The sequence below is a fragment of the Colossoma macropomum genome, unplaced genomic scaffold (assembly GCF_904425465.1).
Source record: "Colossoma macropomum unplaced genomic scaffold, Colossoma_macropomum, whole genome shotgun sequence".
In the NCBI taxonomy this organism is placed as follows: domain Eukaryota; kingdom Metazoa; phylum Chordata; class Actinopteri; order Characiformes; family Serrasalmidae; genus Colossoma; species Colossoma macropomum.
In genome coordinates, this window is record NW_023494784.1 from 16,649,284 (window position 1) to 16,670,713 (window position 21,430).

The following is a 21,430-nucleotide window of genomic DNA, read 5'->3' on the forward strand; positions in this document are numbered from 1 at the left end:
ATGCCATCAGCAGGTGCAATGCAATTCGGTGGTGAATGACACTACACATCACTTTCATAAGAAATCAGTCTAAAAAGCAGGTTGGTTTGGTCACTTACACAGGCAGACTTTAAAAGCCAGAGGTGTCATGGTACATTTTGGTGAAGTGACATGACATGGAAGTCTGGAAGGGTTTTATGCTGCCATCATTTTACTTCACTCCTCTGGGCAAGAGAGAAAGAGAGAGAGTGAGAGAGAGAGGAAGAGAAAGAGACTCCCTCTGCTCCACTGTGGTACTCCACTGCTGTCCAAACAAATCAGAGTAAATAATTAAAAGTGCAAAGCGCAGCTTAAGTGCACAGCTCCGCTGAGCTCCAGGACAACACTGCTAAACAATATAAACAGAGGAGGCCAAGCAGCCTCAAACCTTCTGTCCTCTCTCATTCTGTATATGTGTTCTTCTGTTTGTTTATGGTCTGGCAGCGCCACCCATTAGCCATCTTCTGCTGTTTGTTTTCTGGCCTGGCACAGCTACCCCCTCCCTAACCGCATCTTCATAGCTACACAATTAGCACCACTTTTAGCTCCAGTACTGGGGACCCACTGCCCTGCACAGTTTCAACTATTCCCTGCCTCAACCTACTTGACCCAGGTCTGCTATTGGGGCACAGACCACCTATGTAGGGCAGTGGGTCCCCGGGACTACAGTTCAGTACAAAAAAGACTTTCATGCCATGTCTTTTCACTAACATGTACCATGACACCTTTGGCTTTTTTTTGGCTTTCTGTGTAAGAGACCAAACCAACCTGTTCTTTAGAAGGTTTTCTTATGATGGGATGTGTAGTGTTAAAAATCACTGGCCTTGATGAAACAGAATACAAATGCATTATACCTAAAGGACTGCAATATGACAATATTTGACTGTATTGTGATGAATTACATCAATATGCCCCAATAAATCCCAATAGTTTCTAAGCATATTGTGGATTTCATCAGTACTTAACATTGACCAGCTGTTTCACTAAAAAGAGAGCAAAATTGGACTGTTTAATCATGTATAGTGCAGTGCAGTATGTGAAGAGTTGAATAAAGGTCATTGTACTCACTGGGCCTCAGCAGACATTTTAAGAAAAAAATTGTTCTTAAAACCCGGTTATACAGTTTTCACGAAGATTCTAGACATTTACCAATGTTTTCTTTTTGGAAATATATTCTTGGGTAAGAACATAATCTATGCACAATCAAGAGCATAAAGGTGCGAACAGTTCTGTAGTTTAAGAACACGTCACGAATCTGACAGACTTTTTCTTACGACATTTCTCAAGAACAAATTTACCAAAAAACTTAAAAAGATATTGGTGAATGAGGCCCAATGTTTTTTAATTGAATGTTTTTTTTAACACATTGACAGTGCATTCTGTCTATTCAACCTTACTAAACAAAATATTGTGATACATATTGTGTATTGTGAAAAATGTCATCAAGTATTGTATTTATCACAATATTGTATTTCTGTCATATCCCCCACCCTTTTACTCCATTATTCATAACAAATGAAGGCTTTTCTTCCAAAATGCACTATAGGCCACTTCTAAGAATTTTCTTTTACCCTACCCCCATGATACACATTGTTAGGAGAGGGCTTTGGAAGTTAATGTGCAAGTTTGTTGTTCTGTATGACAAATTAAGATATTGTCTCTTCTGCTTCCGATTCGAACACAGAAACAGATATTTTGAGCACAAAAGAGACAGACAGTGGGCCGCTTTACATTCCTAATGCACACTACTATGTCTATACACTAATATTCTCAAATACAGCACACCTGGCCCCTCCCCCAACACGTCTGCATCATCCTTGCTACACATCTAGCAGCACAGTGATAACATCAACCCACTGCTGCCCCTCGCTCCCTTCATAAACCACTTCCAGATGCTGCTAACCTTCTGATAAAAAATGAAAAATTGCCTTGGCCTTATCATTATGACCACCACCATCTGACTGACCCACACCAAGTAGATTCATTGCTCCTTCCACGCAACTGCTTATAGCTCTTGCTAAAGATAACCTACTGAATCACTGAGTGGTGGCTGAAGGCCACGAACCAGACAGCAGAGGTGTAGCTGAGTAGAAAGTGATCTATTGAGCCCTGAATGGACCTAAGCACTACTCTGAAGTCAGTGGAGGCGGACAGTGTGAAAGCAGATAGGCTTGAGTCTCAGGGTCCAGCCCAGCCTCCCTCTGTGAGCTAACCCTTGATGACAGATGCTGGCGACTCCACCGAGACAAATGATTAGCCCAGCAGAACCAGTATCAAACACAGGCGGGAGTTAGCCTAATGCTCTTCCAAAACTAGATCCTCGGCTACTACAAAGAACCCAGAAGGCCAACCCTTCAATGGAAGGATGGCAGCTACTTTCTTTCTCTGAGGACAGCCTTAAATCGAGTTAGATGTTTGAGGGAACATGAGGCTCTTCCATCAGATCAATGCAGCATGTCCACAAATAGGGTGTAAAAAGGAGATGTTCCTAAACAACCAAACTGTCTTTCTTTCTTTTCTTAGATGTGAGGCCTTTTTAAAAGTACAAAAAGGACTCCCTGGCATTGCTTAACAGATATTATTTAAGACGCCTCTCATTGAAATGTTTGTAATGGCACACCAGGGTATGTCTCATCTGCCGTACGGTCAGATGCTACTGTTATTGTTGCCTCTGCACAGACAGTCCGGGACATAAAAGGCACATCAGACCTGTCTAGAAAGGGCTGGACACTTGCCAAAATGTCTGCCTCCAAATCCCTGTTTCTTGCAAGCAGCTATGGCATTTGTCTTCGAAACCGATGATAGGCGTTTTGTAAATTGAAGGCATACACATTCCGTTTGATTGTGACAATGTCTTTAAATGCTGAATGGAGAGTTTACATTAATGTAAATCTACATAAGAAGTTGTGTTTAAAAAACAAATTTCTTACAAAATGTTTTCTCCCCCTTTCCTCCTCCCCCACAATCTGCCCACTGCCTCAGTCCCTTTTCAAAAGCCCCAAGTAAAACACAAATTCATGAAATATGTAATTTAGTGATGACCTCTGTCAAAGTTCATAAGGTCTCCATCTGTGGGTGAATAACAGCCGAGACTAAAGAATGCTGACCCCTTCAACAGCTTGCCTGCGACTACCTGCTGCTCCGAAAACACTGGGCCAGACGAGAGGACCCAGCGCACTCAAAGGATCAAACGGGACCAGCAAATAGTGCTTATTTCAGGGAAACGGCAGGCCAGAGGGAAGAGAAGCTGCTTCTCCAGTACTTTTGGACCAGTGATGGTCACTGAGGGAAAGAAAGAGAGGGTGATGGACATGGAAGGAGGCAAACATCATCATTCTAAAAACAATATGAATGGCTTTAAACATTTACTAGTAACACACACCTCTGTTATATTTAGAGCCAGCTGTAACAAGAAGTATTTGAAGTTTAATCCCTTTTATAATATTTTTAATTAGGGAACAATGGCCAAAAAGCGGCTTTATCCCGGCCGCTCTTCCAGCTATGATAAGAGGGCCCGGCGCGTTTGGAGAGCGGATCTGAGAGCGAAGGCCTGCTGTGGGCCCCTGCTATCAGTTCAGACCACTCTGACACGACCAGCACACACTCCTTCTATTCTTCCCTCGCTCTATTCATCCACCACAGCTCCTTCTTCTGAGAGAAGGAACAACCAGGCCTGAATACAAAATCTTTCATCCAAGAATAGAGGACATGAAATGGAATATGCATCAGAAAGAATGCGGTGCAGAAGTTAAGGACTGCGTGTAAGGTATATATATATATATATATATATATATATATATATATATATATATATATATATATATATATGTGTGTGTGTGTGTGTGTAGAGAAAGGGAAATGAAGGTGACAGTGAAGGTCCAGAAAGCTGAGATTGAGCCTGAAAGCTGAGTATGGCTCAAGTGAACAACACCAAATCAGCATCTCCCGCATTTTTTCCTAAATAATGCTTGAAGGAAGTAAAATTAGCTACCGGTGGGATAACTAAGTAACAATGTCTAAAATAGGTTGAAAATCTTTTAACATTCTTACAGCAACTTCTTAAAGGGAAATATTAGATGTAGTGCCAGAAATGCTTTTGCTTGCCAATATATGATTTTTTGCAGTGAATAATTGAGCCCAAAGCCAACAATTTGTATGGGTGTCATTAAACGCCCTAAATACAGTGGGGTCCAAAAGTCTGAGACTACACTGCAAATATTTTTTTTCATTTAAACCTGGAAATAAACAACTGCACACAGTTTCTAGGTCACTATTCAAATGTAAGCAAATTTGTGACACTGGCTATGTTAAGGCTTTGTGCAAAAAGGTCATTTTTTTTCTTACCAAATAATAACAACTTGTTTCACTTTGACTCTTCTTTAAAGCTAATGTTCAGAGAACTTTCAGGCCAATCTACTCATCAGAGGCTTTAGCACAAATTCCTGCTCTCCATGCTAGCTTAAGTACACACTGTCATTAAGTAAAAAGAGGACAAATCAGGTATTCTAGAAGTAATTCTAAAAATGTAAATGTTTCAAAGGTTCTCCTTTTCACTCAAACTGTTTTGCTAATAATATCACTTGTAATTAAATACTTTGCATTAATAGGTCTTTATCTTACATTTTCTAGTATTTTATTTTTATCCCTAAGGATCCACTTACTAGTTCACTGTTACATGATCATTTTGTAGCCTCTCTTTATCTCTTTGCGTTAAACAGGATTTTTTGTTACTGCGCCTTTCAGACTGATACATTTAAATGACCTTTGTTCGACTGGCTGCTCTGCATTGTGCTTTATTCAAAATGCAGCTTGGGCTGAAACATCCTTATAACTTTAGTAAGAATGAGTGGGGCTAAACTGCTGTAGGCCAAACAGGTGGCCATAAGTCTATATGCTGGTTTTCATGACATTGCAAAAAAGCTTAGTTTCCATATTTTGATTGTATAGAATGTACATTAAAAAAAATGAACTCTCTTATTTTAAATAGTGAGAAAAAAATCTGGTTTGCATGATATGTGCCCTTTATATTGGAAAATAGCAAAAGCAAAATAGAAGAATTTTCACTTATGGTCTAAGACTTTCAAACCCCACTGTACATATGGACACATACACACACCTTAACACATGCATGTACTCACACTTCTCTTGTCCACTTTTGTACAGATGAGGGTTGTATAATAACTGTAAAAGTCACATACATCACAAATCTATGGTCCTGTATCTGAGCAACATTGATTGTTCATCCTCTCTCTCTCACATACACTTCCATCCTGCCTTCATCTCCTCTCATTAACCTGCCTTCCTGTAGATAATACACACACACCACTTCACCAGTGTCCACTCAGCAGTGGATACACACACTCACTCATAAGGCAGCGGATCATCTGTGGAGAAACGGCCCATGAAGGCGTGAAATGCCCAGAATAGATTTAAAAGGATAACTTCCCACTACACATTCATCCACCACACCAAGGAAGAGAGCAAACAAACACACAGGCGTGGACAAAAATCCAGGCCCTCACTGTCCTGCACTTACTGGTCTTGTGTGGAGAACAAGCCAGAGAACTCAGATTGAACTACAGACCAATGCCACTCAGTTCTGAGTAAGAAGTTAGCACTGAGATTTGGAGATCTAGATTTCGTTTCCTGCTTAAATTTGACAGATTGCAATGAAATACAGTTCATGGTGGTACGTCCCTCATGACTATAAATAGCTAGAACCTTAGTTTTTTTACCCAAAGTTTTGACACAGTATTAGACTGATTCAGTTTAAGAAGAAATCCACTTAATTTTCAGCCTAACAAACAATGAAAACTATAAAAAAAAAACAATCTTAGATATCAGGGGCATATTCCTAATCAATCCACATAATAACTTTTTGTGAGGGAGCTTTTAGAAACATTAGACTCTTTAAACGTTTGGCTCCTATCACCACCCCTGTGAACAATTAACTAAGTCTCTCTAGAGCAGAGCATTTGAGTGATTTTGTTTACATCTCAATGATTAAATTATGCACCTGGAACCTGTTAGGTATTTCAGTGCAGTTTAATTAAACTGCCTTGAAACTTGACCACCATGTTACCCAGTCTTATTCCCACATCCATATTAATTCACTTTATACAGTAAAGCATTAACATTTCCACATGGAGTAAAATATATTCCACAGTTTTTGTCTTTCAGTTTGCTTACTTTTGAAAATATCTGTCTGTATAAAGGGCTTGATTTGAGGGGGACAGCAAGGGGCATACATTCCCTCAGAAAGACAAGAGATATCTAGAAAATATTTTTTCCTGTGCTAGCAAAGAGTGTGGCACCCCCCCCCGACCAAACTAAACGTTTGAACCCATGATAGCCCCCTTTGTTTTTTTTTCAGCTCGGCCACTGTGTGAGTGTAATGTATTTTATTTATACGCAAATGATACGCACGTTTGAATCAAATAAATTCAGTGCAACATTTTTTCTGTGTAGGCCATTCTAAGATAGTCATTTCTATATGCACTGAGTTCATTAAAGGTACAAATATATCCAGTGTCACAGAGCAAGAAGACACTGGTCTAACCAAATCAGACCAGACCACTGGAATAAAGGATAAAAGAAATTTTCCTTCAAAGAAAAAATGAAAGTCATTTTAATGCTAAATTCCTTTGAGAGAACTTTGCGTCTTTGGTAACTCTGTGTGGTGTGTGGCTTTTGGGTCTGTTACAAGATGTTATCTAAAAGCAAACAGTGTGCAACCGTTCATTCCGTCCACACGCATTCACACACTGCGATCGGGTGACCTGTTCAAAAGCACAGGCCTTGTGTCCAGATTGAAAATCTTTCTGTCAGTAGAACTTCAGGGTCATTAAGCTGTCCGCCTGGCCAGGGCCTTAAAAGACATTCAGTGATATTTATACATGCTTTATCCCCATGCCAATGCTTATCCAGAATGCCAGTCATCTGCTAATCCAAAAAGGCTAAAAATGGACACATACACCCTCTCATACACATCCTGTGAAGACACACACACTTAGCTCTGCCTATAAAAAGCTCTCATTCTGAATCATATCAATCAATAGCACATTTCCATAAACGTCAGAGGCTCTTTCTACTGTGTTTAGTATGTGTTATCAAAGCCATAAGACAGGATCAATGAGACATTTGCACTTGACAAGTCCTAAGAGGATCTAATACTTTTGCAGTGTGCATTTTTGCATTCACTAAAATATGTTAAATGTTATTACTCACACTACAGTGCTTGGGTATGGATGGTTCGATGGCCAAGTTAGCAGTTTAGATGTAGACTCAAGTCATTATTAGTGGCAGGAATTGCATTGCACACAAGTAAAACCCTGCTCTGTTATTTTTTAGGATATACACTGGAATGCACGCTGTATGGGACACAGCCTTGAATTATCGAGTTATTTTACTCAATAAACCTGCACATAAAGAGCGAAAAAATGATATCAGCTAATTCTTTTTTAGAACCAATCTGTTACATACTAAAAACAAACACATCACATGTTCATTTGCTAGATCAGCTGTACTAGCTAGCATACATTATCCAGACTATAGGCAAACCACATTTTCTGTAAATAGAACCTCCATGCACTTTATTCAGTAACAAAGACAAAACTTAGCATTGATTGAGCCGAGCTTGTGAAGTAGTGAGGCAGCAAGATCATGGAGGCAAGAACTAAAAGTCTCTTAGTCGGCTTGGAAATGGAATTAAGAACAAATCAGTTTGTGCTGAGAAGAACCAACCTTTTACCATTCTGTTCTCCCTTAAACAATTTTTAGGAGACTTAATACTGTTCTTTTTACATAAGCTCATAAGAGTGGGTTAGGAAAGTAAATTGCTTCAAAATACTGATACTAGATGGCCCATCATTTTTTTTTCTACAATCTACAAACTGTGTAGTGAAAGTTGTCTAAACTGTATAGTGACAGTGGTCTAAAAGGCTGGAGGCCCGGTATTATAGCTATAGCTAACATCCTCTTTCAGTCTTCGCCAGTCAGCTCTCCAGAAGCTCCAGGGTGTGGAAAGTAATTCATTTTATAAAAGCATGTGAGGCATGGTGATGATTCAAAGATGTCTGGGAGTTTGGAGGTAAGACATAAATAATAAGCTAGCTCAAACCTGCTAATTACTACTTTGCTATTTGTTTCTGGTGTTTATACAGCCGATTTAGAGCCCTGCTTTTACTTTTGTACACACTGCTGTAGGTGAAATGATGCACGCAAATTGTACATTATCACTCATACAACAGCCTCCTTTCTTCCTATAGTAATCTCAGCACTGTAACAGTGAGCATCTGGTGCTGCTGTTTTCTCTTCCCCTGACGCTACAGAACTCTCCTGTAAGCATCATTAAGGTAAGCTCTGCCTCACACCTGCTGGAAGAATGAGAGTGACCTCTGACACAGGCACCTGCCGCTGCGTCCCAGCCCAGGCTGCAGCTCCCCCAGCTGGACCTGCCTCAGTTCAACCTTTTCCCGTCAGCCTGGAAGGCCAGGTCTTTTATACTTCCCATTACTGGAGCTACAGAGCACAACTGACGACTCACCTCTGCTCATCAGCTCTGGTAACTAACGCCCATTAGATAAGAGTGAATCATTTCAGTTCACCTGAAACATATCTTGATGTGTCAGGTTGCCATGGCTGGACTGTCACTGTAAATGGCTTAACAGCATAGAGGTGAGGAACAGTGGAAGATAATAATGATCACTGAAAATGTCACTATTATTATAGGACTTCGGAGGGCAGTGATAGTAATTGAATAACAAGAATCATAAAAGCTACTGCGAAAAAAGCCTGTAATTTGGACAAGATATGAGTGCAATGCCGAAACCCTTCATTTTCTCATCATCCATGGGAAATCAAAGATATTGTCACTGAGGCACACTTGAATCACCTATTCTAAAGCCTTCAGAATATGAGATCAATTTCATTGCAGCTAATGAATGCAAGCTTTTTTCCATTTTAATTTGCAGTTAATAGGGTAAATCATATTCAGTTTGTTAATTACAACCTTTTCCAGCTGTTTTCCTCTAATTTCTGCCAGCCTGCCGCATCATGAAGTCAAGTCACTTATCTCCAATGGTGCGATAAGTGACTGAGTGATTGGTTGAAGTGGTCCCTTAGCCAATAGGCTGGAGTGGTGCCCTGTGCAGTTGCAAAGAGGTTTTCAATTATTGGTAAATTCATAACTAAGCTCTGTTTGGCACGAACACAAATCTCCAGCAGCTGGAAATGTCATCATAACAACATGGAAAGTCACAATTTGACCAGAAGTAAGTTCTTTCAGGCAATCAAATGATATGTCTTAAAATGTCATGAAAAAATATATAAAAATGTATAAAATGCTAGTAAAATGAGGGTGGAAATAGCAAAAGGTAAGTAATCATTGAATATCAGCAGATGATTATTCGCCATATAAATAATTGCTATTAACTTTGAACTGTTTTAGCTCTTTTTGTTTGATGTATGCAACTGTTTAAGTATAAGCCTAATGCTGGCTTTGCACTTTAAACTTTTATGCAACTTTAGTAGTTTAAAACCTATATGAAACTACATTGCACTTGAGTTTCATAACGTAAGGCATCCTGTAATTAATTTGAAACTCCGGAACACAAACCTTTCAACTTCAGTCAATCAAAATGCACATAACACATCAGTGATTTATTTCACTGGATCAGTGTCCAGTAAAATAAAACAGAAGATGGCTTATTGGGCAATTGAAAAGGACACATTTCAGCCCCCTGACTAACTCAAGGTTGGTAGTTTTTCCATTTTGACAGAATGCTGAGCTACGACATCAAACATGAGTTCCTCGAAGCTAACATTTCTGTAACCAGCTGTGTTGGTTGCTACATTGCAGAAGCATTTATTCTTCGTTAGCCTGCTGTTATTGTGATTTATGTAGCCAGATTCATTTTCTTCTCTCTTGACGCTCTCTAATTTTACACAGAGCTCAAATTCAATGGGTATTGTGTGGTTGAGGCAACTGTGGAAAATACTTATGGTCAGCTTAAATAACCGTTATCAGGCCATGAAGTAATAACTTCGTACTAAACAACTTGTGGAATAGCTCATAAGTCATGGCCACAACATTGCTACTGTGTGAAGCAGTAGTGGCCAGTGTGGACTTAATTTCTATTTTATGATGAATGGACCAATTATAGTCATTAAACTTAAGAAACTTTTTTACCAACTAATGTAAAGTTTTTCAGAGGTTTTGCTATGACAGTGACAATATGCTGATTACCCTCTTGTGGCTTGGGTTCTAAAAGCTCTTCTCATAGCCAGACTACTATGCTATGCTGCTACAGAGGAGCACAGAGGTCAGATATTGCACAAGGGGAACAATGAGGGTGCACAGGCCCACTCTCTACAGGCCAATCAGTGAAGGCATGCAACATTCACAATACCTGCACAGGAAAGGCCTAAGAGACCATAGCACATTCCTGTATATTCATACTGACAATGCAAATGAACTTCATGGTGCATGCAGGACAAGACGTGAATATATGACAAGAATTTGATTATCATAATACATGCTACAAACACTTTCAGGCCTGAAATAGCCAGATTACATACCATTCCACTTATAGGACAACTGCTGTTTTGTTCCAAACAGAACAGCATGAGCAGTAATTTCTTTAGAGCTGTTAAGGTTTTCAGGTCCCATTATTAAAACTATAGCATTGTGAATTGCTGCTTCACAAAAAAGTACATTTCCCGAGTGGGCTGGTTCGATTCAAGTCATTGTATAACACTATCACGGATAGTTAAAGCTTATTATCCAGGACAATTAATGGAGCTTTAGAGGACTCAGTGGAGCTTTAGGGTGGTGTGAAAGTGCTATTGTTCTTGGACAGTCTTCACATTCCATAGAGAGACACACGTGGAGCCCTCTTGTCCTCCATAATGGCTGCCATGTTTGCTAGAAAACTCCTAGAGGGGATTCCAGCATCTCCTCGCACGGAGGAAGTGTGAAGAGGACCACTGGAGGAGGAACTGCACTCCTGACAAGGTGGTTTGAAGTAAACAACAAGGTTTTACTTTTAATCATCGAATATTGCCTTTGCCCCCAAGGAGGAGCTGTTGTTTCTGGGCTGTCAATCAAGTGCGGGTGGCTTTGAGATTCATCCGAGTGTAATGGCTATGCTGTAATCACCTAAAAGTGGCACAGAGTGTCAATCCATATCCTTAGAGGGATCGTCAGCGCCGCACACAATAGAAGAGAATGTGTGCCAAATCAACAATAACACAGCACACGGCGTGCGCGCAGGACCTGATGAAATATAGAATAATGCATGGGGAGCGTATGGGCTTTGAGCTGCTCGTTCCATAGAGCCCGCAAAGGCTCCCGGAGAGAGCGTGGCAACATGGCAAAACACAGAGGCGTCATTATGGGCTGCCGGGGGAAATTATCACTTTGATAGGGCCTTTGATACAGTATTAAAGAAAGGCAACTTGGCAAAAGCGCAGGCTGCTGCACACAGTCTCATTAGCAGTCCAGAGCACCAGCACCTAGTCCTGCTGCCTTCTTTCCACACAGCAAAAGCTCGGAAGAAAGCGGCTTGAGCTAAATCATCAAATGTGGGCAACAGCAGCCAGGCAAAGACGACGAGCCTCATCAAGACGATGGAGATAACAGGTCGGAAATGAAAGAACAAATGGTGCACACATCCACCCTCGTTAAAGTTGCTTTCAGAGAATCCATTTTTGGTTCTAAAGTTAAAAGTGATCATTTGCCAAGCGTAAGTACACATAATGAAATTATATGGTTTACAAGTAGATTGTAATATCAGTGACTTTAACAGCACCAGTAACAAAGGTATACTCAGGGATGCTCGTTTTAAGGTTTTGAACAGGAAGTACACAAATAACACACTATTATTAAACAGCGAAGTTTTTTCCTCTTCTTTGTCAATAAACATACATGATCAAGCAGTGAAAAGGCAACATAAACAACACTGATGCTGTTTGCTTTCATCCTTCACCTTGAACAAAAAGCTGCTTCCTGGTATGGCAGGGAGGAGTGCGTGGGGGTTAGGTCAGCATGGAGTCTCCTCTAAATATACAGCTCTGAATCCTATGCATTAATGCATTGTACGCTGAGCATGCAGCTTCCTTGATTAGTTCCACATTACACTCTGTCAGTCTCACTTTATTTAGACAGGCCCCAATAAATGATCTATAGATGCTCAAATTATTAACAATCTTTTAATCTTTTTTGATTTTGAATTGTGTTCAGGTTATGGTTAGGATTAGGATAGGGTTAAGTTCAGGTCCAAAGTTAGGCTTAGGTTTTGGGTTAAGGTTAAGGTCAGGAAATGGGTTAGGACTAAGGTGAACAAATATTTAATTGAATGTAAGTTACATACAAGATAAGCATCTACAAACATCTAGGCAAATAGCAATACCACACTATCTGAGAAGGCGACACTTCAGCTAGCATTCATAACAATGGTGTTGCTATACGCTCAAACGCAGCTTTCAAGCAGTTCATACCACATTAGTTTTTGTATTGTTCTCATCTCATTTTCATTTCTTTCTGCTTACCCCAAATACAGTCAGCCAGGACATGTTTGGTGTCTGAAGTCTGCTTCTTTAGTTGTGAAGCTACAAGACTACTGTGACATTGTACAACAAACCATTATTTATAGCAACAGACAAAAGTATGGGCAAAATTCAGGCATTAAGAGCACTGTCACAGTTGTTTCAGCTATGTGATGTACACAACTCTTCAAAAGTTTGGAATAGATTTTCAGTAATATAAAACAAGCTTTGTCTGAAATGCTTTCATTAAGATGCCACAATTTTATAGGTTTCAACTAATTAGTAGTAAACTGTAAAAATGTAAAAAAAGTTAGATGTGTTAGAGAATTCAAATATACACTGCAAAAAAGCCATTCACAAAAACTAGAAAAATATATGGGAAATAAGATGCAATTCTTGTACTAAGCCTATTAAAAAACATATTATTATACCAAAAAAATAAATAAATAAATAAAAAAAATCTGCCAGTGGGGTAAGCAACTGTGGGGTAAGAAATGGCCAATAATAAACAAGTAAAAAAAGCCATGATTTAATATCATAACTATTAACACAATTATTATAATAACCAGATAAGTGATTTGTTGTGCTTGATTGGTGTCATAAATTACTTGAAATAATGTAAACTTTCTAAATGAGATGGATAAATGTAATTGTTTTTTTAAAATAGACAAAATAATCTTATCAAGCAATCTTATCAGAGAGAAAAAAAGTACTGCCCTGAATTTCTAGCTAATATTTATTTTATTTGCAGTGCACTAAAATTATCATTCTGAATTTCTTGTATTAGTAAATCTCAATCGCTTAAAGCTTTAGAAAATAATCAAATGACAACTTTCAAAACCTTATGGGGACCTTTTATTAAATGTACAGACCCCCTACCATCTTAACCTGTCTACCACTCCCAGAGCTGAACTAATTTCCTCGTTCTAGAATAAAATACAAAATATAGATTGAAAAGAAATTGTATTCTAGACATATACACATGCATACACAAGCACCCTCACATATACTGTTTGGTCTGCATCTTTAAATGTTTATCTGCGACAATCATGCACAATATAAGTAATGTGCAAAGTCTGTCCTATCTTACTGTTATGTTAAATTCTTATTCATCTTAAATGTCTACCTGTCTGTCCGTCTGTTCGTCTGCATAAACACACACACACACACACGCGTATATATATATATATATATATATATATATATATTATAATATATATTGTTATATATATATATATATATATATATATATATATTATAATATATATTGTTATTATTCTTGTTACAATGGTTATCACCATGTAAGCTGTTGCAAATATAAAATAAATACAATTGTCCTTCAAGAGGGGGTGGTGGTGGGCCGAAACAAAAAAAAAATAAAAACAAAAACAAAAAAAGCTCTGTAGCTCCAAAAAGCAAACTACACAAACATGTCTTGATGGATCAACATTTGGGGTAAGGAGAACATTTTTACTGAACTTACTCATTTAATTCATATGCCTTGATGATGCCTAAATGGAGTCATGGCCTTCCTCCCTACAGTCTAGCCCCTCACTTTTAAAGCCTGTTGGAAAGGACCTGGTTACTCCTGATGCATGCAAAAAAAAAACCTTTAAAGTCTCAGTGTTGATGCCACATAGGCCAGTATAACCAAGTCAAAAAGAAAGGGTGTTGGTCAGGCTGGTGTGAGAGAGATAGACAGAGAGAGAGAGAGAAAGAGAGAGAGAGAGAGAGAGAGAGAGAGAGAGAGAGAGAGAGAGAAAGTGCTCTGCTCAGTGTAATTAAACATTCGTTCCTGGGTTTGGGGACTTGGGCTGAGACAGACGAGAGACCCCCTACATTACACACACACACATAAACATGCATGCACACACACACTATCCCCCAGCCAGCCGTCGTCTACCTGACAAGTGACAGTCCAATCTGATTAAATGGCGGAGAGGGAGGGGCCTTGCCGGCCTCCATGACAGGCCAAAAGTGATCACCATGGAGATACATAATTACAGCTGTCAATGCGTCCTCTGTCCCGCTGGCACCAGCCCGGTAGCTCCCAGCAATAATGATAGACAAAGCTTAGCATGCTCTCGTCTGCCTCCAATCACATTATCTGTTCCTCGCACCATTTAGGCAACATGCAACAGTCACATGAATACACAACAGCAGCCTTCCACAACATTGGCGACATTTTAATTGTTTTTTTTTTAACTGGACTTCGCTGGTCTCTTTTTCTAGGCCGCGCTGCCCACTACCATCCGCATCCCCACCTCACGTGGACAACCCGCAAGCGCAAGTGTTATTACACAAAACTCCCGCTGTAGCATTAATTGAAGAAAGATATGGTGGGATGAAGGCAGTGGGGGGTAGAGCATGCCCATTATCACTTGTGCCTTCAACAGGTCTCACGCTTGAAAACTGCAAATTGCAAAAACTTGCAAGGGCAAAATGTTTGACATTATTTGATCTGCAACCATATGGTGAAAACCTCACCAAGAAGAAGGCTGGTAAATAAATAAATAAATAAACAAACAAACAAACAAATAGGACAGAAAAAGGGGGAAGGGAGAAAGAAAGAATAAAAAACATCAAGGAAATAATTATTTAAATGGTTCAATTAACGTGTTTTTTTCCCACTTGAGGCAAATGTCAAGCAGTCTTAGATGCCTCCTTTTTAACTTTTTTTTTTGGTCTTCTCCTTTGTGAATGCCCTTGCCTGCTATGCTATATCTAATGCTGACAATAGACACACTAAAGATGTTACACTTACCTCCTGCAGGACACTTGGGGGCAAGACAAGTTCACACTGAGAATACATGCTTGTTTTTTTTTCTGACTCTGAAGGTTGACTTGAGTTTGCTTTTTTTAATTAAGTTGGACCCACATACATATTAGCAAATTAGCCTTTTCTTTTTTTATTCTAGAGTAATTAACGAAGCTTGGTCACCTTATGGTTGTCTTCTGGGGCAATTAATGTGACCTAATATGACAAAATGCATCAATGGTGATGTATAACAAAAAAGAAGCTATTCCACAAACAAAAAAAACTACATTATATAAACTTCAGTTCCAGACAAGCTGGGATAGTATGTGAAAGAAAAAAAATAAAAATAAGAAGCAGCGTGAAGTAAAATCTGTCTGACCTGTATTAAACTGAAAACAGTACAAAAACCTGATATTTGACATTTTATTTTGCAAACCTTATTGATGCCCACAACATTTTTAGAAAAAGTTGAACAGAAGCATGGTTTACCACGTTTCCTTTAAACAACATTTAATAATCATTTGGGGACTGAAGACATTAATTGATCCATTGCTGACAGTAGAATATTTTGCCATTCTTCCATTATACATGCCCTTTGCTGTCATACTTTTTTTACATTTCATAACGTTCCTAGTCTTAAATTGTCCCATCCTACCTTTTTTGGAATGTACTACATACACCAATGCAAAAAAGAGTGTACACTGACAAAAAACAAATAAGGCAAAACATTAAAGATCTTGTCCTCGTATTGTTATCGTTTAAATACAAGTCAAAGTGAATTTACAAATCACTGCTTCCTGCTTTTATTTGCACTTCACATACTATCCCTACTTTCCTGCAATTGAGATTTTTAACTAAAAAAGGCTTAGCATTCATTTTAGCTTTCCTTTGATGCTACACAGATGGATGTTGCACGTATCAAAGCTCATTACAATATTCTTTAAAGATACTTATCATTGCTTTTTCATTTTTTTCACACAAACACAAAGTATCACACAGTCTACTCTTTTTAACTGGAGAAGAAAAGTATCTTGAAGGAAGTGCATTTTGAAGCATTTTCAAAAGATCATGGAAAGCATGTCAAATTAAGAAGTAACTGTTTCTCTGCATGGAAAGCAGGAAAGCAGTAGAGTTCCAGAGGGAGTGGGGTGGCGTGTGGAATGAGTTAGCCATGGATGTTATTGCAGCTGATCCTAAGCTCTACAGTGAGCCCCTGCTGAACTTCTACTATTAATTACATGTTTACTTAGAGCTGTTTGAGCTGTAATGGGCTGGCTAGCCCCCCCATCGAGTCCCTCCCCTCCTTCAAATGTTCAAAGGACAAGATAAAAGAAGCAGAGGAAAAGAGACTGTCCACTTCAGGTCATGTTATCGCAAGACTTTCCTTTTTTGTATGCAGAGCTCTTTTCTTTAACCTTAACCTTAACTGCTTTCTTACCTTGCAAAATGAAAGGAAAGTAATGAGTGCACATGCTAGACAAGCTAAATTATATCAGACAATGGGAAATGTACCATTTTCAATATGACTCAGATCGGCCAAACATTCCGAGAATGATCTTGGAAATAAAACTGATATCGGATTAGAGTAGAAGGCATCATAGAATGGAACATAGCCAGGTTTTCCAGTGTGAACAGACAGACCCTCTTAACAGATGACTCGCATTATCAAGAGTCATCAGTGTTCTCAGTGTTTAGGAGGCATGAAGATAAGACTGTAGGCTCACTGCTGCAACTACATAAAAGATATATTGCATTTACTACTGAGTGTTAATGCAGTGGTGAATGACTGTTTACGTGTACAGTTTAGTGTAAACTGGATCAGTGGCTTAAAAATCAATGTCAAAACAAGTTTGTTGGAGCAATGACACAGCAGAAACACTTTTGGTTCCTTAAATAAACCCTTCAACTCAGTTTTTAAAGAATCGTCCAGTGAAAGGTTCTTTCTAATCCAAATGGTTCTTCTATAGCAGGATTGTCCTGTGATATAGCAGTGTGTGGCAAAGACAAGCTTGTTTGTGCCAGAGGAGCAGTATCTAGCAAGCTAATGTTTCTGTTCTTTACTCCCATAAGTCAAAGTAGGTTTTGATCACAGAATCTTTTGGTCAATAAATAAATAAAGTTGAAAAGACTTGAACATGGAGTGAAAAGACTTAAGGCAAGTCTCAAAAGATATTTGTTAGACTAGAAAGTGGCTGTTACTGCCATCGTCAGAAGTATCTTTACACTTTTTCAGAAACTCTAATAATTTGCTATGACATGTTAACTTCATTCCTATTCTACTGTCATTATATTACATTATTGGGGACTGTAGAGCACAAAGCCAGGAAAAAGCACAACACAAAGGTGCACGCAGATTTTATGACTCGTGACTGGACGAATGTGGTTAAATAATAATAAAGCACATAATATAGACACAGACACATCACTTGCTATTTATAGGCGGATATGCAGTAAATCGCTCTTATCAGAGATGGATGTATGCCCTATGACACCAGTGCATACCTTAGTGACACAGGCCCTTCACCCGGCTCTGTAGTTCCAGGGAGCAGGCTTGCGGATTTGCGGGGGGACCCTGAGAGGAAGTGGAAACAAGAGGAAACATTAACTCTTAAATAAAACACAGGAAACAAGGTTAACTGCCACTCCTTCCACTTAAAGCCATTGGCAGGGGCTATTTTTTGCCCAATTATCCTTGGTTAACAGGATTAATTACTGCACCTTCTTTTCTTTTCTCTCTCTCTCTCCCAGCCACCGGCCAATAAATCTACAGCCACAGCTCACAGACTGGGAATGCCATGCTAATTAGCATAACAAGTCACAAAATCATTACGGCCCTAAATTGCTTACAGAGACAAACAACATCTAAGGCCTACAGGATGTAGTCTGGGATTTAGGAGGGCTGTTTAATTGAATAAAAATGTTGCGGGGGCTCACATACGGGCAGAGCGATTGAAGGAGGAGGGGCCAGGTGGCTGATTGACTGGGAGTTTTCAGAACGCCTGCTTGTCAGTTGCACCCACTCCAGACGAGAGGCCCCTTCAGTGGCAGATGGGGAAGGAACCTGTATATATGTGTGTGTCTGTGTGTGTGTGTGTGTGTGTGTGTGTGTTCTTCCTCATTGCCTTAATCATGCAGTAACACAGGAGTTGGGAGGGTCCAGTGCAAAAGAAAGGAGACACAGCAGCTCATCACTGTGCAATTCAACCTGTGTGGTGCACAAAAAACAGTACTGTGCAAAAGTCTTGAAAGCCATGAAAAGTGTACACTTTATAGCAAGTGTATTTTTCCAGAATTTCTGAGTTTATTTGTTTGCTTTTTACAAACGTTATAAATATCTTATTTACAAGAATACAGTAGAGGAACAAGTTCAGCTCCTGACTTCATGATGCACTCCAGCCCTCACACGGATTTGTTCTATCACCTGTTTTGAATTCACTGTTTGTGTAATGTCACGAAAAACCAAATCATTTACACATATTTAGACTATAGCAGTTTAGCCCCACACACTCACATTGAAGTTATAAGGAGTATTTCAGCTCAGAGTGTGTTGACAAGGCAGCCAACAGATCAGTCTTAAAGGCACAGTAATAAAATCAGTCTAGCTAATTGTAAGGGATAAAGAGAGGTAGGAAAATGATCAAGTAAAAATTAATTATGGTACACAAAATCACACAAATGTCAAAAGTGGATCTCAAGGAAAAAATGAGAAAAAAATATACAATACATAGCCTTTAATGAAGCATTGGTTAAGGTATTGGATATTAAATGTAAATACTGTAAATATGGGGACTGGTTTGAGATGGTTAAGCAAACACACTTGATGGAAAAATAATAATTATTTTAAATTAGTGTTTTTGATCAAATATAAATGTTCTCTGACAATGTAAATAGTTTTACACATAATTTCTAAGATGCCTAAGACATTTGCTCTGTATATAATAAATGTTTTGCATGATTTGAAAATGCCAGGTGCCCTTTATATTGTGCAAACAATTCATGATGAATGTATTAATTGAATGTTCCCTGAAAAATGGATGAACAGAACAAATATACACTTTCTTATAATCATTCTAACTACTGTACTTCTTCTGTCATAACTGCTTCATTAGAGGTCATAAACTGCATTCTAACTGATGCTTTTCTATTATTCTGAGCAAAACCGTTTGAGATTTGTTGTGTGGATGCCTTTGGAAAACAAATTCTAACAAGTCAAATCTTAGTATAGTAAATCTTAGTATAGTAATATTCAATAGTTTTAAATATTTTATGTTTTAGTTAAAGAATAGATAGATAGATAGATAGATAGATAGATAGATAGATAGATAGACGGATGGGCAGAAGGACAGATAAACAAATTCTGAAATATGTTATCTTTTTTGATTTTCTCCTGTTTAAGGCCAAGCCAGACAGGCAGCTGCCTGTGCTCTGTCAGTTTCTGTCTGTTTTCTGTAGATCTGCACACATGGCTGCTTATTAAAAACTTTCAGCCCCTCTGTGTTTCTAATTATGCTCCAACCAGCCAGCCTCTTACTTCCTTCATAATGTTTTCACTGTGTACAAAAATATGTAGAAAGCTTGTTAAACTATGGAATTTACAGTCATTTCCCACACAATAGACCTACAGCATAGCAAGCTTTAACCAATTTTAAACTTGATATGATTGAAAAGGCATACATGTTTTTTATATATATTATGTAGCTATAATATACACATATATATATATATATATATATATATATATATATATATATATAACCTTAAACTTACTTGTGGGCCCTCACTTTAATTCCTCACTTTCATAGCTACATAACTAATGCATTAAATTCATTGTAATGAGCTAATTATTTACAGTCAATAATAAAACATTAAGCCTGACATAACAAGCCTGTAGTTTAAGGGGCTCATTCTAAATGTATAATAACTTTCTCTACCCACCACAGAAAAATAAACTTTCAGTGGTTTGATGTGATATGTTACGTTGTAGAGAAATGAATGGAGTTACAATTGTTCATAGTTGCCTAATGCCTGAGACATTGTTTTACATTAGTTTTGGCCTAAGACAATGTTTTCAATTAATTTATGGCAGAGAGATACATAGTAGTCACGGTAAGACAAAATAGTACACAAAGAAAATATATTTTTCAGAATTATCACTATTTTTCCGGACATGTGACAGTTCACTGATAATTTTGGTTGGTAAATAAAATGTCTACACGTGCAGTGTAGATACTGTGTCCTCTGGTTCCTGTCACCACTATTGCAAAAGAAAAAACAAAAAAAAAAATCAGAGTTGGTGGGTTTGTCAATCAAAGCACAAACCTTTTTTTTTTTACATCTTATTGAATGACTTATGCAGACTGAAAAATCTCCCTTTTCGAAAAAATTCTCCTTTAAAATATTAAATATTCATAGTATCACATCATGTGCAAAGGGAAGAAGGCTGAGCTTTTGGTGTGGGTGTTTCTGCTGGTGCTCCTCAGTGTGAGACTTGGTTAGTCTTTCGCGGAGCTGATTATGGGGGGAGCCTGTGCCAAATTTAACATTCCAAAGTGCGGGGGTGAGAATGGCGCCGTTGGCAGCAGCCAACCAGTTTAGCCCCGGCCTCCGCCGTTTGCCTGCTTTCACTAACCTGTCCTGACAAGTAACCAGATTAGCGTAGTCTTCCATCAGTGCAGGGGAGCAGAAAGAGCAGATGGAGTGTTCGGCTCACCCCCCTGCCGGCCCCCCAGCTCACTGGCACACTGCTTAGCACGCACAATGGCTGGGGCCTGGGCCCGCTGCAATCAGTGTACTATCAGCAAATTGCTGCTAACAGCTTTGCATGATGCTGTTCGGGGAATAGCAAGGCTCCATCTTCATATGCCCATATACTTCCATCCTATTTTCAAAAACGAAGAAAAAAAAACAAGCGTATTGAAACTGGGGAATATGCCAGAGCATTTTTATCCAAACACCCACCTCCTTAAAGGATATCGGAGACGAAGCGATTAGCAAAAAGCCTGACAATTTCACAATATCGAATTAAAGCTGTATGCGTGTGTGTGTGAGAGTGTACATATTTCCTCATTAGGGCCACGAAACAAGAAAGAGAGGCACACAGACGCAGCA